The sequence below is a fragment of the Pinus tabuliformis genome, chromosome 5_2 (assembly GCF_031772625.1).
Source record: "Pinus tabuliformis cultivar Carrire ecotype Pingquan chromosome 5_2, CPIR1, whole genome shotgun sequence".
In the NCBI taxonomy this organism is placed as follows: domain Eukaryota; kingdom Viridiplantae; phylum Streptophyta; class Pinopsida; order Pinales; family Pinaceae; genus Pinus; species Pinus tabuliformis.
Genome location: NC_142306.1, coordinates 267,202,147 through 267,221,877, shown reverse-complemented (window position 1 = coordinate 267,221,877; position 19,731 = coordinate 267,202,147).

Here is a 19,731-nt window from a genome sequence, read left to right as displayed (position 1 = left end):
AGAAACTCATTTATATGGTGGCCCGTCCATCTCGCTTCGATATCAGTTATGATCTGGTACCTTTTCTGGTGTGGCTTCTAATCCTTGGACCTCACCCATATCATCAAATTCAGGAATAATGTCTGGTACTTCTCTTGTGAATGTTACACATTCTTCTCCTCTTCCTCCACCTACACCTATAATAGCGTAGAAAGATAGCCCTTTTTTCAGTTGACAAAGCTACCCTCAACAACCTAATCTTCTGTATGTTGGGTACCCTCCATCTAGATCATAATTGCCTCCATCATCCTCTCTTCCTATGGAAGGGGGGATATTTTTATTGCTATAACTCAATATGGTAAACGATGTAGTTATAGTCCTCCTTATCCTAGAATGACTACCAATGTTTGGAAACCAACTTTATCTGTTCAACCTAGTTCTTTTTAGGATGGATTACTTAATCCTCAAACTGTATCATCTTCATCACAAATTCCTAGATATCCATTAGCACCTCAACAAGCTCAAATACATGTGATCCAACCTTTATAACCTATTCCAATGTTGTCTAGTTCTCCCCAGATCCTAGTTAGTCAACCTGTACAAGGTCCCTCGCATTCTCAAATGCTTACAAAAGGTACTTCTCAAGTTTTGGTAGGTCAAATTCTTAAAAATTTGGCACAATCTCAGTCGACCTCGTGCCACGAGGCAATGAAAACCCCTACCAAGAAACAATATGGATCACATCAAGTTCCTTTTAAAGGCCATCAAATCCAAACCCAACCTTTTGAGGAGATTTATTGCCAGCTCGGGGCTGGAAAACACACTCACTTGTATGCTGGTTATCAGAACCCTCCATATTCTGGTAACCAGGATCCCTATTATCATAACCCTCATTACCGAGGAATGCAAGTGCATGTTTCCTAGGCTATCCCTTCACATCCAGGTCATCTGCCTCTTGGATTTTAATCAGTAGTTGCCTTTTCTGGCTACTCTTGAATTATCGGATTTAACTCGACTTACTAATGACCCCATTTCTCACTGTCAATGGTGTTCGATTATTCCCACTAGGTTTCCTTCTGATATTCTAAAATTCAATGGGAATCCTCGAGAAGACTCATTGACAAATGTTATGATGTATCATCTATGGTGTTCATCCAACTCCCTCAATGTTGATTCCATTTGACTTCATATTTTCCAACGAACGCTTACAAGTACCTCAACCAAATTGTATATTGCATTACCTAGAGAATTGTTTCTTAACTTCAACACTTTAGCCACTACCTTCTTCACACATTTTGAGTTACCTATTAGATACAAAAATAGAATGGAAATGTTGACTAACTTCAAACAATCATACTCTACCCATATTTCAGTTCACATTGATGATTGGAGGTGTTGTCACTAGTTGGTCAAGACTTATGTTCCCGGTCAGTTATTAGTGAAATGGTTTGTAAAATATCTATTATCCCCCATAACAGAATATGTGGTCAAAGGTGGAGTCATGACCGAAGAGCAAGTTATTACTCATGCTCAATATTTAGATCTGGTTTATACCTAATTGGGCATGCTCTATGTTAAGATACCAAATTCTATGGTACCTTCAAATATTGTCCATCCTCCACCTGGTAAATAATCTCATGCTTCTGATGGAATTATAGGTTATTCCAGTTCGAAGTTAGTGAGTAAACCATTTGGTATTTCTCTTACCGATCTCGCAAAAAATCCTGAATCGCACCCTCTTGTAGCTTTTTCTTCTGAAATAAATGTCATTTCATGTGATAAAGGCAAGTCTCAATAGAAACCTAGAAGCAAGAAGAAATGTAAAGATAAGAAGAAAATATTCCTTAATGTAGGATAAACAAACAAATTCATCTCTAGATGAGAAACGAAAGCCTCGATACCCATGCCTGATTTGTAACGAGGATCACTTTACACATGATTGTTCACACCACACTAAAGTGAATCAGTCTCTTAAGTCATCTGCTTCTCTTACTGTGTTGAATGACCCATTTCCTAATCAGGAGACTCATATGGTTCCTAAGACACTTCTTCTTCTAACACGGTTTTGATGCTTTCCTCCTCAAAGATGAAATCTGATGTCTTGGTGGCCACTCAGAATAAGGACTATGGTAATGGAAATCCACCAAATGGTTAGGCTACTGATCAAACTTCTAGTTTGGCACCACCTTCATCTGATCGTGTTCCAGCTTCAGTTCCTACTAAATTGAATATCAAGCTTCCGAAGAGTGTTATCCACAAGTCGGCCTTCAACCCTTGTTTAAGAGCCTCTCAAAATTATAACGTAGTTTAATAATTGGCATAGTCTCCATAATCTATGTCAACTCTTGAGGTGTTGCAAAATTTCCCCACCCAAAAGAAGGCATTATTGTAAGCTATCGAATGTGTGGATCCATCGGATCCCAACCTAGTGGTTTTCTCTCATGAAAACTATACCCCTCGACTTCCAACTCAGTTAGCTTTTATGATTCAGGTCATTGTCCATGGTAAGAACATTCAACATTCTATTGTGGATGAGGAAGCCTCAACCTACATCATGTATTTGTCTTGTTGGAAGGTGATTGGTTCACCCCAACTAATTCAATCAACCACCACATTAAAATCCTTTTGTAGAAGGACATATAAACCTTGTGGGATTGTAAATTCCCTCCAAGTGGAACTGGGGAGAAAAACCATCTCTGTTGAGGTAGAATTTATTGATCGACCTCTCGATTATAATATTCTACTAGGACACACATGGGTTTATGATATGCTTTCCGTTGTTTTGAATTACTTTGAAATGTCAACTTTCCTCATAAAGGCGATATCGTAGCCATATATCAACTGAATTTTTTTGGCTATGATTCCAATGTTAATGGAAGTTTCCCTCTCATAGGGGAAGCCCTACATTCCTATCAAAATGTCAGAGTTGGATTGTTGAAGGATTCATCGCTTATGGGAATCTTTTTCGCTCCCTCCTCCTCTCCTTCCTAGCTCCTCTCCTTTGGTTGCCTATATAAATATGAGATCATGCTCTATGATCTTGGTTGATCCATGGATTGTGCCTGATGAAACTGACATCAAAAGTTTTGATGATTCAATGCTACTTAGCCTCATTGAGAAAGATTATGAATCCATCTATTTGACCTGTACAGCCCATACTTTTTCTTCGATCAATTGGGTAGATCAATCACTAGATTATGGCTCGCCCTATGATCCTTTCTTCAGCATATTGTCTACCAACAAATGCATCATGGAGATCATGATGTTAGACGATGCATCATGGGATGATCATCATCATTGTTCCTCCTTCCCATATAACATTGAAGATAATCTCAGTGGTTTTTACCTAACTAATTTTGTCAAACTATTTATGAATTACATCTCCATTCATGAGATCAACTTTGAAAAGAACCTTTCCAATATTGAAGAAATGATTCCTCTCGATATTTCGATTAAATCAGGAAGAGGAAGAAATATATACATAGAAGAATCTTGTTCTTCATCTGAAATTTAGATATATCAAGCCCTTTTTTGTGAGTTTAGAGATGTCTTTTCCTGTATGTATGAACAAATTCCAGGTATCAACCCAAACTTAGTGGTACCCAAAATTAAGATGTATGTTGATGCCAAACCCATCTAGCATCGCCTCTGTCCAGTGCATCCATGAAGGCTATCGGGATAAAAGTTGAAATTGAAAAGCTTCTTCGGGTTGGTTTCTTCTACCTTGTTTCTCTAATTGATTGGGTATCAAACATTGTCCATGTCATGAATAAACATGGAATGATCTAAGTATGTGTCGATTATTAGGACGTAAATCGTGCTTGTCCAAAAGAAAACTACTCAACCCCATTTATTGACTAGATTGTTGCTGACTGTGTTGGCTGTGAGATTTATTCATTCATGGATGGATTCTCAAGCTATAACAAAATCAACATTCTCTTGAGGGACCAACCTAAAACTGCATTTATTTTTCCTTAGGGTAGCTTTACTTATAGAAATCTCCCTTTTGGTTTAAAGAATGTAGGGGCCACGTTTCAAAGTGTGATTTATTACGCTTTCCATGACATCAAGCATATCGTGTAACCCTATTTGAGCGATCTCCCTACTCACTCCAAGAATTGAGCTAATCAGCCCATGCATTTACAGGCCATTTTGTTCCATTTTAGACATTATAACATTTGAATCAACCTACACAAATGTGTGTTTTGTGTCAGTTATGGTCGACTTGATTTTTTTTATTTCAAAACAGGGAATTTGTATTGATCCTATAAAAGTCTAGGAATTTGTTGACTTACTTGTGCCTTCTTCCCTTGTTCAATTATAAAGACTCCGTGGGAAAGCTAATTCCTTGAGGAGGTTTGTCCCTAAATATTTTGAACTGACCAAAGGATTTACTCGCTTACTGAAGAATGGGTTCCCCTCCCATTGGGAAGACTTTTCACAGAAATAATTTAATGCCTCGAAAGATGCACTAGTTCGGGCATCTCTCTTATATCCCCCTGACCATCATTGCGACTATTTTTTGTATCTCATTGTCACCATATCTACTATAGCTATGGTGTTGGTCCAATAAGATGATATGGGGACTAAACATCCCATTTATTATCTGAGTCAGAACCTCAATGATACCAAGATCCAGTATATTAATGTAGAAAAGTTAGCTTTGTTGGTCGTTCAAGCTGTCTAAATATTTTTCCATTAGATATTTCTTCGGAAAATTACGGTCATTTTAGATTGTAACCCTATGACATACATATTGTCACATAAATTTTTGGGTGGAAAATAGTCCAAGTGGAACATTATTCTCCAAGAGTTTGACCTAGAATTCATCAAATCCAAGTCAAATAAATGCTTATTTTTTTCTAAATTAATGTACAATATTCCTTCCCTTGATGTTGAATCTACATCTGAAGATTCCATACCAGACGCGTCATTGTTTCTGATATCATCGTCTGACCGATAGTATGGATATTTTATGATCTATCTCTAGACCCAGACTTTCTAACCTAATACCTCTCGCTCTGAGCAATGACGTATCTGGTACCAATCCCAAAATTATGTTATTATCAGTGACACCCTTTACCATCATGGTATCAATATGATTTTACGGAGGTGCCTCACTCTTGAGGAGGGAAAGAAAGTACTAAATGAATTCCACTCAAGGGAATGTGGTAGAAATTTATCTGGTTACGGTATTGTTCCAAATATCTTTCAGGCCTATTACTTTTGGCCCCGCCACTATATTCTCATATTCCAAAAGTGTCATGCATGCCAAATCTATGATCATAAAATATGTACTCCACTTTCTCCATTGCATCCAATTGTCGTTGCTCGTCCCTTTGGGAAATGGGGTATCAACTTTATGACATGTAACCCTCACTCAAACGGGGGCATGGTTATATTATTATCATTGCTAAGTACTTTACTAAGTGGACCGAAGTGATGCCTACATTTGAAAACATTGGCGAAATGTATGCATACGTTTTCTTCAATCACATTATTGCTAGGTTTAGTGTTCCGTAAGAAATAGCTATGAATCATGGGAAGTATTTTCAAAACCATATGATGATTGAATTAGCTGCCAAATTGGGACTTTCACATGAAAATTCCACTCCCTATAATCCTTAGGCTAATGGACAAGTTGAGGCTATTAATAAAGTTCTTAAGACTATGCTTCAATGCATGATAGGGGTCCATAAATTGGACTGGAACTTTCTTCTCTTTTCTACCTTGTGGGCATACCGAACCTTAGTTAGGAATGCTACCAGATTCACATCTTTCCAGTTGGTTTATGTTCTAGAAGTGATCCTTCCCATTGAATACGAAATTCAATCGCTAAAACTAGATATTGAACTTCTTCCTACTAATTCCGTAGAGGAGGAGTGTCTTTTACATCTAATTCATTTGGATGAAACCCAACGACATGCCACTTTAGCGAATGAATCTCATAAAAGATGCATCAAAGTGCAATATGAAAAAAGTGTCAAGCCTAGAATCTTCTCGGAAGGAGATCTAGTTCTCTTATATGACTAGGTCCAGGAATTTCCAGTCTATGTGGTTGGGCCCATACATTGTCAAGCACGTCCTTGTAAAAGGGGACTATGAGTTAGTAGACCTCGATGGAGTTCCACTAGCACAACCTAGAAATGGGTTTTACCTCAAAAAAAACTATGCTTGATCCCATGCGTAGTACACTGTGCACATACAATTTATAGGTTTGTTGAGTGTGTTTGTGGTCTGTTTTTCAGAGTTTCCCATGGTTTCTATTGATTATTTTTACTTTTGGATTGCATATGTCAACCTATGTCGAATAGTATATTGGTTATGCCTATGTGGCTAGCCATAGTACTAGGAACATATCCTCTGCAACATGGGCTATCTTTGCTCCAAATGGAAAGCTGATGAGCATACAAGGGATTTTCATTAGTTTCTCTACTAACAACATCGTTGAGTATAGCGTAGTGGTTGAGCTACTATCTGTTTCTATTTCACATGATATCTATCATATAGTCATCAAGCTTTGATCACAACTTGTAATACTAAAATTCACTAATATATATTCAGTAAGAAATACCACCATCCTTCGCATGGTTTTGAGAGTGTGTCTTCTGGAAATACATAACTATTTCATAAGATATGAACATATTTATATAGATCTAAACACATTAGGAGATTCCCTAGCTAATTTTATTTTAGATATAGATTTGCAATGAATGTAGATAACCTTCAACTCACATTACATTATATTGAAAGCAGAATAGGAACTAGGAAATGCTGAATATATATTAAGTTGGTTTTACAAAATGTGTGCCCCAAGACACATATGGCTACATCTCTCATATAAAAACTACATTCAAAACATCTAAGTAGACAAATTAGTGGTGCTGATGATAAGACAACACTACACGAGTTATCTTGCTTAGTGAGCGAACAATATGACAAGGCACTCTGATAGTGTGTTGTTGAAGTCCTAATGGAAGCTAATCAACCACAATCTCATAAATCCCATGTGTTAGTCCCCCCATGTGGCACTCCACCTCTGATAGAACCTCAACTACCTCAAGATCCCATAATGCATCCCATCCTATCACAACAACTTTTAATAGTTCCACTTCCTCCTCCTATGGTTGTCTCTCTGTTCGATGGAGATATGTAGCACATATTGGTCGAACAAGTCTGATATCTTCATGAAAACATTAAATTGTTTAGCCTTGGGAACATCAAAAACCACAAAAAATCGTAAAAATTTAAAAAATTAGCTGAAGCATGCCATTTCTCACCCTCAAGAAACTTGAGCTCATGATGATTACATAAATCCCTCCCTAGGTAAGGATAATCATCAATAATGATGAACTATCTGTGTACCCATCCAAAGAAGGCTCGTGAAAATCTTATCGCTGACGGTTCTGCATGTTGGCTCATGTGGTCTATCCAGCTCCTCATCTGTGGGATCCTTGCATCAATGGTCTTGACTACAATCTGTTGAGGCTATAGTAATGGTACCTACTCTAGAGAAAAATAGACTAAGATCGTGCCATAGCCAAAGTTGTTAAACTTCCCCTCATTTTCTATAATAATTTGTTCCTTCAAATTGGCTAAGACACCCTCTCTCTAGTTGAATATTGTCATCTCTAGACACTCTATCCCATACTGCATGTATGCTTTGCTCGCTACATGAAGTGTTGAGCTTCCTACTACTTTTGAAATAATGAACAAGATCATTCGGAAAAATAATTGGGTCACATCCTTTATGCTGATATTTCCATCCCTAGTAGGAAGGGCTCAAGGTTTGCAATAGGTAGTGATATAATTTTTCACGGTCTCAATGCCCGTTCTTTCACCTATAAGAGATATGGGGGAACCTCGATTTGAAAAAACTGTCAGAAAATAAATATCCTCTACATGTATCTCGAGTAGATTCTCCCTAAACCTGAATGCCTGTGCCTGAATATCCCATGAACAGATAAGGTATTTCAACAACTCTATATGTTGCCTCATACCAGGAAGCTTGAAGAATTTTGATAACCCATAGTTTTTTAGGGCCTAGATGGTAGTAGGGTCAGTTTCCAGATTCAAATATTGTTCCTCATATTCTCTTTCTCTCCAAATGAATTCCATTTTTCATTAATGGGTACCTAGAACATCAACAAGCAATCCATTAGGCTCTTTCCCATGCCGAAAATCTAACAAAATTTAAGGCAAAACTAAAAAAAAAACTTGGACATATGTGCCCAACGCACCCCATCACTATTTTCCAGAGGTTTGCACATGTGTATACAGTGTTTCTCTCCCTAAGTGTGACACCCTTTTCGACACAAGGGGGTGCGTTCATCCCACAAATTTTTTTATGAACCCAAGGGGCATCAAAACGTTGGAAATTTTGCATGAAAACACAAAAATGAACCGTTGAAATATAGAGAAAGGTTTTAGTTCCTACCCGGAAGTGATGAAACTTGAAATGATTCCCTAGATTGGCCATAATTAATTGCATAATATTGAGGGAAAAAGGGCTCCAAATACTCACTTTTGAAAGTAAAATCTGAAATAGTGAAAATGAAAAGGAATTTTGAATATTTATGGAAATTGTCTCATTATTTTATTAATTTTAAGTATTTTGACCTAGACATGCTTCGTTTTTACTATGGAATAGGAATTTTTAATCTTTCTTGTGGTGTTTTGAGCAGGTTGGAATCTATTAGCAGGTTTTTTATTATGCTTTTAACAAGTTACTCTGAACAAAGAGTATAATTTTATCTCTTTTTCAGAATTTATAAACCTACAAAAAAGGAACCCCTTAGTGTCCTCTTTCAACTCTTTTCAAACTCCTAAAATATGAAAAGATTATCGAGCACTTGTCTTTTTGAACTCGTAAAAGGAAATGAAAATACGTCTACTCAGTATAAGTTTAACCCTTTTACAAACTAAGATAGACTAAATACGAAAAAGGAATACCTTAGTCGAACATGGCTAAGAGCTTCTCTTGGGTATTGTTTCTACCTTTTCAGACCTAAGGGACTACTTATGAAAAGGGACATCTCGAGTTTTCTTTTTCGTCTCTTTTTCAAACTCTCTAAACATGAAAGAGATGTCGAGTTTTACCTTCGTTGGACTCGTAAAAGAATCAAACAATGATGGACTCTTCTATCATGATGGGGTCAAACCACTCCTTCTTAGGGTTCATTAAATATACTTAGAGGGATTCATCCGAAGGATGAACTTACATATCAACCATATAATATCATCCTCAAGCTTGTTAAAAAATAAAGAGGTACTGACAAGTATGGTTGAGGATTTTGGGAAAAAAGGGACTCCATTTTTCTAATGGCGGCGAGTCACTCTTTAACATGACACTTTTCCACTTCATCTGTGTGGTTGTTGGGTTAGATAATCCTCTTGTCTTTTGGTTATCATACCATTTTTAGAACCTCCATTTTTGGTTTTGGGTCAATGCTGCCAACTCCATTCAATGTCACCGATGTGCTCAAGAGAAGTCATTCAATTGATATCTTCTACAATAATCTTAAGCCTTCATTTCATGTTTTCCTTTTCTAATCTAGTTCCATGTCAGCATCATCTTTATCATTTTGTCTCAATCATGATACCCATTTTGTGTTGTTGATGGGGGATACATAAAGGCCCTCCTACGATAAGTCGCTTCCTATCGACATCAACACATCATCCAGGAAGTTGACTTAGAAACACACCTTTGGTACCTTGGTGCTTGCATACATCAATGGTAAGTTTCCCTGCTCTCAACGACAGGTTTACATCAATGTCCTTCGACTGAAAGATTATATGTGGTGTTCGACATCAACTCATTGATTCACACCATACAGATTGTACTATAGTACCTTGAGAGCCATTAACATCATCAATGGTTTCTCTTGCATCTGTTAACGACTTACATCATTGGTCGATAATCATATGGTGTCTACCATGTTCAACTCCAGCTCATTGATTCACATGGTTAGACTCGTACATTGATTGTTCATGTGAATGAGATATAAGACCCTAAATCTAGTTTCATCGATCCACGTTGCGATTTTAGGAGTCATAAAATGATAACAATGTGTGATGGCTGTGATCATATAAACAATCATCCAATCATGGGTCCACCGATTGCATCTGTGGACACATCTTTTGATCATTATACATGTTATGTTAGCTTATGAGTTGAGTACGGGTATGCCTCTCTTAGAAAAAAAAATATGTCATTTTCTAAATGTATTTTAACAAGTTGAGCTCATTGATGAACCTCATTGGTTGTCCTTGATCCCAATTTGTCACAAGGTAAAGAAATTTAGTCATTAACCATCATCTCTAACTTTATGCTTTAGGGGGCATTCTGTTATAGGCCATTTTGTCACATCCAATCAGTGAGCCTCCTAATGGAATCAATAACCATCCTATTCCCCCTTATCACCATCTTGCATAAATCCCTAAACATGTTCCCTTCATCCCCTACAATTTTAGCCCTAAATTGCATCATCTGAGCCAGTTTTAGGACCAACGCTCTCTATATTCCTACTGGTGTGTGATCACATACAGGTTTCTCCATTTTGGCTTGCATTGATCACCAACAGGTTTCTCCCCTTTTCACCTGCATTGGTTCTATAAATCCATGAGAATGATCAACATTCTGGAAGCTTCCCCTTTTAGGAGTTGCCAGAAGTCGTTTCAACTGTTTACCATGGATAAAAAATTCATATCCTATCCTTCCCTACTTTGGAATTTTCACCACTTATATTTTGATCCTATCCCTCCATAAAAGGTGGATCTCAAACACTACATTGATAATCGGATAAGAACTCCCAACTTACCCCACTTCTCTATATATTCCCAGCCTTCTATGTGTCTGGGGGTTGGATTTTGGAGAGTGATTATTGCCTTACGTTGGTGGAGTGAGTGGTTATTATCTGATGCATTTAGGGTGATCAGAGGTGCATATTGTGACAATGAAAGGACAAGTAAAAAAATTGGGGGAGCTCTTTTACAAGATCAACTGCTACCTATGGTTGTAATCTCCTTCCATTTATATTAATGCAAAGAATTAATTGTTTTCCTATATGTGATGCTCTTATTTCATATATTTCAATACCATGTTTATCTATTGAATGAAGTATTTAGATGATACTACATGGATCTTGTATTTTCTTGGCTTGTGTTATATCACTGTGCAGGTTCTAATTTTTGCATTCAGAGCTAGAATTGGAGCTTCCAAGCTAAAGCAATGAAGTGTGCGAAGGATTCCAAGTAGGCCTCACTCTGTTATCTATTTAACTTAAGGAAAAGCATTAAGTTCCTTGTCTCTATGTTGTTCTAGGTTAGCCACCGACCTAGGGGATATGCTTTTGTCTGAAATCATAAATCTCGTATAAGACTACTCATAATAGTTATTCGGTCGATAGAAAAAAAAATTATGATGTCGCAGTTCACTAGCATATTTTTTGTGCTCCTGCATTTCGTAAAAATAACAACAATTTCTGCACAGCTAATTAAATACATATAATAATGATATTGTGTCTTTGAAACAAATCTATATGGGAAAAAAATAAAAAGGAGGAAAACCATGTGCAGATGTAGACTACCTTGGTAATTTTGAATATAGAAAATAACATTCAAATTGTTAAGAGTTTATCAAAACCTTAATGTAATCATGTAAATGGTTTTATAAAAAAATCCATTTGCAACGAAATGCGTAAAAACGACATCAAGAGATTGACTCAATTCATAATAACATATATAAAAATATGGACATTTTATTACTAGTAAACAAAAAAGCAAACATTCCAAGATTTAAGAAAACTTACACTATGTAAAAGCATATGTCGTTATTGCTTAACTATTAACCTTTTTAGAGTTTTTGGTTTCTTCAAACAATTTCTTTAACTTTTCCTATATGCAATATTTCATAAAAGAAAATGCAATTTTCAATTTAACACTTTCACTGAATATACATTTCTCAATTTATGTGATTGCAATTCTGCATCCAAAACATAGTTTTGTTCATTAACAATAACAAATCCAATTAGCCATTCCCTACCTTCATGTGTATTAAAATTAGTTATATCATCAAATTCTAATTCCTTTAACTATTTCACCTTATCCAATTCAATTGTTAACATTTGTCTTAAAATTAAACCAGAGTCATATGTAATACATGTGCCATTTAGATTCTTAACAATCCATACATCTTTGACATATGCAACTTTCCTTCGATTATCTACGTTTTGATATCTAGAAATATTGTTTTACATTCTTCTGATTCTATGAGACCACGCAACTTTGATTTTCTTCATTTGATTAACATTTGGTAGCTCCTACTCTCTTTTCTCTACATCACAAAGTAAATCAAATCTCTAGCTGAAAGAAAATAAGCCTTGGTTCATGAAATACCTTTCTCCTTCACAATAAAATTCAATGCACTCGACAAATGAATTATCCCATTGTCCTAAGTGCTTCGGATCATAAACATCTTTCCATGCATGTTCAATGATTTGTAATCTTTGACATATATTATCGATACTATATGTTTTCAGTGCATTAAGAAAACTGATAGATTTAGAAAATATATATGATGTGCCATGAAGAGTAACTACAGGAACTATTGTTCATATTGCTAATGAATTCATCAACAAAGGACCCTCATCTATACCATATTCTAGTTCTTGTATTCATGTTTTTAAGTTTAATTTTTATGCTTCCCGTTGACAAAGAGACTCTGCAAACACATTATCGGTAACTTGATGCAGTTCCAAAAAAATCAACCTGCAGTTTTGTTTGGTCTAAAAGGTTATTTTTATAAAGCTTTACTGTCTCAATAATCATTTTCTTAATTCTATTTTCATTCTTTTCATTTCGCAATGTGACAAAACAATCATAAAAAATAAAAGATTCATTAGAAATTTGTGTTATTGTTTCTTTATTTTAAGCACAATAAACATTAATCCAATCAGGTAGCTTAACGTTGTCAACTTCCTCATTTATAGTTTCATAAACATTTATTCTTCTCATAGGACTTCTGAATTGGTTGATTCAGTAATATACACTTCTTTTAAAATAAAGCTTTGATTAGGATTTTTGTGATTCATGTTATTTGATAACTTGTTGCAAATCAATTTCATGTTTGCAGTATCTTTTGTCATGTTTTCAATTGACGATGAACTTTCATTAGTATCATTTATCTAGTATATAGATTTCTCTACAGAAGTATTGATTCCTGATTCGTGCATGATTTGTTCAACATCTATGATTAGCCCTTGATTTCCATAGGTATTGTTTATGCAATGTACAAATTGATTTTCAGAAATACTGATACTTGATACTTCCATGATATTTTCCGCATTTGTAATTAGTCATGGTTTTTTGGTCGATTCTTGTTCACATTCGTCACTCTGTTCTCTAATTTCTACAAACAATTTTCCTATATTCAATTCTTTCCAAGTGTGCGTGAAATAGACCCTCTTCATCAAAAAATTTTATTGCTTCATATTTACATAAGTTAAAATCTTTTAAATTTTGTGTGAGATTTGTAACATGGGAAACAATTTTTATTGTGATTTCTCCAATAGTAAACGATAAAGGAATGAATTATTTTGTCATTTTTCTTTTACATACATTTAGGCAGTCAAGGTATTGCATACAGACTTCAGCAACAAAATAATTGTCTGTAACAAATTTTGACAATAAAAATGGCATACCTTTAAACCCATATATTTTAGTTAGTGTATTGCTTTCTCTTTCTTCATGCATACATTTTCCCCATAGGAAAACTTCTCCGTGTCCAAATATATGATGAGGCTCTTGTCTAGTTATCATGTAGTTGATTTGCCACACAAAAACATCTTGAATTAGATAAAACTTTAAAGAAATGTTATTCTTCCATAGTATAGGATACCAAAATTGCATTGGTTCTTGATTCACATTGAATTTAGGATTATATGGAAAACTTCAAAAGTTATCACTTGAAATCAATGTTATTATGAGATACCCCGTCATGAAGAATCTTTTAGCCTTGGATAAATTGGTTAACTAAAAAGATAATTCAATAGAAATGATATTAGCTCAGTGGAATACACAATCATTTATATGTCTGATAAAACATATAGACAATGCATTTTTGAACTCTTGTTGTAGTTTCTTGGCCCATGACATGTGCACAAATCCAACAAAAGTATGTAAACAATTGTTTAAACAAAAATATTTCTAGAATAGAGATATTGCAAGGGATTTGGTGACTCGAAAATAAGAAATCATTAATAAAATTAGATTCACCTGCTTATGAGATCGTAAAACTATTTTCTTTGGATAATGGTAAGGGAATATTAGCCTCTGTTAGCTTGAATATTAGTGCAAATGTATTCGCATTAAAATATATTATGTTTGTTTGCAACATAATTGTTCTTGTTTTTTAGTCAATTTTTTTCACGCACAAATGAACAATTTCTTTGAAATACAAAAATTATTGGCACACATGCAACATTCGCTAATCCAGTAGTCCAAATATCGTTATTGTTCTTCTCTTCCATTAGAATATTAGTATAATGCTCATATGAAATTGACCAATGGAAGTTCTCATCGACAACACCAAGTAAATGAATGATATAAGTGCAGATAACTTATTTTCTTTGTCTCCTAACCATATACATTTCATAGCCAAAAACACCTTCTAAATAAATAATTTTCTCCACACTGCTAAATTGCAAAATTTAATTTTTCAATTCGGTATATATACTCACTAAATATTACCTTTTCAAATGAAAAATTGGGTCTGACTATTGCAATTGTGAAATCTATTACTCAAAACATTTGTCAATAAACAAAAATAACATTGAGAAGAATCTTTTTTTATAGGGCATGCATAAGCGCGGAGGATGTTCATTGTGTGGAATAAGCATTCAAGTTTTCATTACATGGGTAATAACAATGTTTATGTTTTTATTATTTATGATATTTAAATTGTAAATAAATTTTCGAATATTTGCTTGTTTATGCAGTTGTGCGAAAGTTATTTTTGTGTTGATACATGCACTTTGCACTAAATTCTTTTATTGCTAATAATTCAGTTATAGATAATGCATAACCGTATTTCATTGAACAAAAATATTTTTTTATAGGACAAGTAGAAGCGAGGAAAATGTTCATTGTGCAAAAGAAGCTTTGAGGTCTCCATTGTGCGGATAATAACATTATTTATGCATATGTTATTGATAATATTTCAACTGTAAATAATGTATACTAATGTTATTTAAGTAAAAGGAATATCATTACACATAAGCATTGTTTATGGGATGTGCACAGGAAAGATTTTTTTTGCATAAAGCTTTTTGCAGAGTGGAAGCTATCTTTGTATTCAATAAGCAATTTCGGTCAACCGTATGATTATTTGATAAATACATTGGAATTAAAATATTTTGTTGCTAATATTTTACTAAGTAATAGAGTTCACATGTTATCGAATGGGCAATCTCCCACATCATATGAAAAATTATTCAAACAAAATAGATTATAATGTCTTAGTATTGCATAGGTACCATTGCTTTGTACAGTGAACAAATGCTTCTCCATTGATGATTTTGGAAATCACATTTCAAATATACCTTTTCACTGATGCTTTAGTAATTATGTCTCCAAAAATGATAATAGTAATAATAATAATTTCAATAAGAACTATTGCTCAACTGTAAGGACAACTTAAACAATTTACAAGAAAGCAAGTAAAACAATATAGATACAACCAATTTCATGTAAAACTCATGTCTATGGATGAGATATAGAGTCACAAAACAAATAAACCACAATGTACCTAATATAGATATCGTAAAATCTATATTTACTTTTGAAAATAGATTTGTGTACACTTCTTATGCTAACAACCAAAATGCAAAATTCTCATAACAAAGTTTCGATTTTGACAGCTAAAATAAAACCATTCGTAACAAGCCCTCCCTCGCAATTAAATATGAAATATACCAGTATTCATATTTAACAAGCATCCCCCCCGCAAAAAAAAATAAAAAAAATAACAATGGTCAACAACTAGCCAGTGCAATTACCAACATGTTACGCATTGATATTACGCCACAAGAGCTTTATAAGAGCGAGAATATTTAATTTATGATTCTTAAGCTAATGAGAAGAATGTAGTGACAAGTTAATTTTTAATATTATTATTATTATGATTAGTATTATTATTATTATTATTTGTCTTTGTGGGCCCTAACCCAGGTTCAACATTAATTAGCCAAACAAATCCCTACACTACTGGCCCTTTCGTCATCAGCCTGTGGAGCGTAGACTGATGTCTCACCCGAAGCAGTATGGGGGGATGTTGGAACCAAGTTTCTGCACCCTGAGATGGTCGTGATGTCAGTTTATTCCCTCTTCACCTACTTTTGTGCAGGTCGCTAAACCTTAGGGTTCTGTCAATCTACCCTTTATTGCTCCCTTCAGTACCTTTGCGAAGGTGTACGCTTGACCTTCACACATCCCTAACCCATGGTCTAGGTACTTTCGCTAGCTACGATAATGTATTGTATAGGTTCCCAAATTATCTCGAGTATTTTACTTATCTTACTAACCAATCACAGTTAGTGTCACGTAAACTAATATCCTTACTTGCGTTCAATTAATCAATACAATCACTTATATTAGCACATCAAATAAACATTGTAAATTAAACCCAAAACGAAAAATAATCAGATGCATTAGCAAAACTAAATACACAATAATTACTTAATACTTCTCTTTATTGATATCTTTCATTTTAATACAAACTTTATCTGCCTTGCACACACTCCTACAGGGGTCCGCGCACTCAACTGTGGACTTCCACCCTAGGCCTCTGCGCACTCAGCTGTAGAGCTTCTACCTACGCTAAGACCCGAGAGCACTTTGACTTCTCCACTCCACTTCGCTACTTTCTTTCTTACTTCACTTTTTAAAGCTTACTTACTTAGCTCCATTTTTTACAAAATAAGGGCAAATGACCCTTTATGACTCTTGACACCTTTGCATTCCATGACCACAAAATGCGAAGAATTTACAACTTTATTACAAAATTGTCCCAAAACATGGCCTTTTAGCCCCAAAACTACCCTTGGGGGAACCCGTTCCCTATAGGCCCCCAACACAAACTTGGTGACTCACCCTTGAGTCACTCTACGAGCGTGGAGATCTTAGTGCAAAGACCTCCTAGCTCGACCTGTATGATGGCAACCTCAACGGTGCACTATGCGGTCACCTGCTTCACTTCTTCAACTAAATGCTCTGTCACCAGTCATGATCTCTCAGCCTGGAGCTTCTGCTAATTTTCTTGCAGATTAGCAAGCTTTCATTTAATGGAGTCTGTGACTGAATAATCTTCATCCAACCAAAGCTGCAAGCACGTCTTTAGCACTACTCTTTGTGTTGCACTGCATCTACTTGTTCCTTCAATGTTTTAGTCTCCTGCAACTTTTCCAGTCTATGTGTAAGAGTGATGGTGCACGTTGTACCTTTTACTTCGTCATAGCGCTACTACAGTTCTTGCAGCTCTGTCTCTAGCCACTATACATTAGGAACCTTGTGTAGACTCATCAGGACCTCAAACAATTGTTCAAACAGTCGTGTGCAGTCTACTACTACACTTTCTACCATCGTTATCACCTTTGTGACAGTGGTTGCGCACTACTCCTTTACTTCTTGTGGAGTTGAAGGTTGGGCCTTCAACTATAAATCTACAATTTGTAGGTTTAACTCCAGTTGAACCTTAGCCAACTCTATGCGAGCATCACGCACCCCTATAGCAAGCTTACGAACGTGCACCTCTACCAATTCTCCCTCGGGAATGGCTAACTTCGGGACCATTCGGCATGCTTCCTCCACGACCTGAACTATGCACTTGTTTTGGTAGGGTACATCAGTCATGGTGGTGATGGCAGAGTCTTGTTGTAGGGCCAGCTACACATTACTGATCTATTGTTCACTACTCACCTACACAGTGCGTTGTTCATGGGCCCTCAGCTCTGCAATCACTCCATCCTGTAGTAGGTGGAGCGCCTCGCTAGGAAGCACTTCCAAGCTCAGCCCTACTACCTTGAGGGTGCTGACAGTGGGCCTATTAGCTTCATTTTCTATGGTCAGTGCTTCATCCAACAGCACTATCGCTTGGGAGTCCTCCACACGTAGCATCTCCATGGCTTCTAAAGTACCGATGGCAAGGCTAGTGGACACCATGCTAGCCTGTGATGCGCCGATTTGTAGCTCATGTAGAATCATCTGCATGACCCCCAATAGTTTTTGGTGTTGCTGCTCAAACTACTGTAGTACCTCTGAAGTGACATCTCGCATTTTATCTCCAATGTCATTCAAATCTCCCTCTTTAGGGTGATTGGGTCTAACAACGTCTTACTGGCCTTTGATTTCTTTCGTGGCCCAACTTTTTCTTATTCTCTTTGATGTTTGACATTGTACGACACTATTTGTGGGTCCATTCCATGCTACTCTATTTTCTCATCCGTTTCTTCCTTTGTTTTAGGTGAAGGCAACCTTGCACCTTTGTTAGAGTCGCGCTCTATTCTGCCTGTTTTATTTTCTGCCTAATATGCGACATCGTGCCTTGCCTAGGCCTTCTTAGTGGCCTCTTTCTTCCTCTTCTTGGCCAGTTGTGCCATCTCTAGCTTGGCCTCCTCCTTTTTGTGTTGTGCGGCAGACTTACTCGAGCCCACCACCGATTCTGAGGCAGTGTGCCACTCTATCAGCCAACGTTCAAGAACTACATCAATCGTGTCATCTGTTGCCAAGTAAGGAAAGTCATGCCACATCTGCTGAGGATCCTTCCATGTCCTGATTATAATGCATTGAATGTTTACCTTGAACTCCACGTACTCTTGTGGCTTGGCAAACACAGTAGGTGACAATCATGGTTTGTGATTGATAGCCATGCGTATATTCATTTCCATGAAGATCTATAAGATATTGCTATCCTTGATGCAATGAGCATCCTTGGTCACCCACAATGAAGCATACTTCATTGCTTCTGGCAGGTCCGGTGTGATCGAGGGGAATTGACTGCCTTCCAACAGCTCCCAAGCTACGAGCATAATGGACAGCAAGAGCCATGTAGAGTGGAATGTTTTGCTGAGATATTATGCCTCGCAGTAGTTCTTAAGGAACTCACCGCAGAGATAGCGTGCCCAATTAAACTGGACTCCTTTGGTGCATTGGGCCACTAGAGCGACAACTGGTGTTGGCACTTCATCTGCATGACACTTCCTCATAACTTTTCCTACCAAAATTTGTGTGGCTGCCTTGACCCTAAGATCGTCGATACTCGAGATGACATAGCCTCATGGCTTATTCATGAGCTTGAATTTTTCCTTAATGGCCTCCTAGAGGGCTTGTTTGCCACCTTTGCCGCCAAACATCATGCCTGGATTTTCCCCTATATAGGGCAGCTGTGTGATCCTATGGATCAACTTACCAGTGATGCGTATTGGCTCCTCCATCCATAGACACCTATCGTGCACCAAACATAGCAGCTACTTGATGACCAATATTTTAATGGGTGTGCGATTGTAGTGCGGCATCTATAGCAAGTTGAGTAGACCTACCCTGTCTATACCCCTAAGCCACTTCCGTGGTTCCAACGCAAACATCCTAGTGGTTATGTGAACAACACTGTACATTAGTTGTTTTGTCACCAAGTGAGGGAACCTCTTAGTGTCAGCTAAGTCCCAATCTTCTAGTTTCAATAGCGGAACTCGCCCCAAG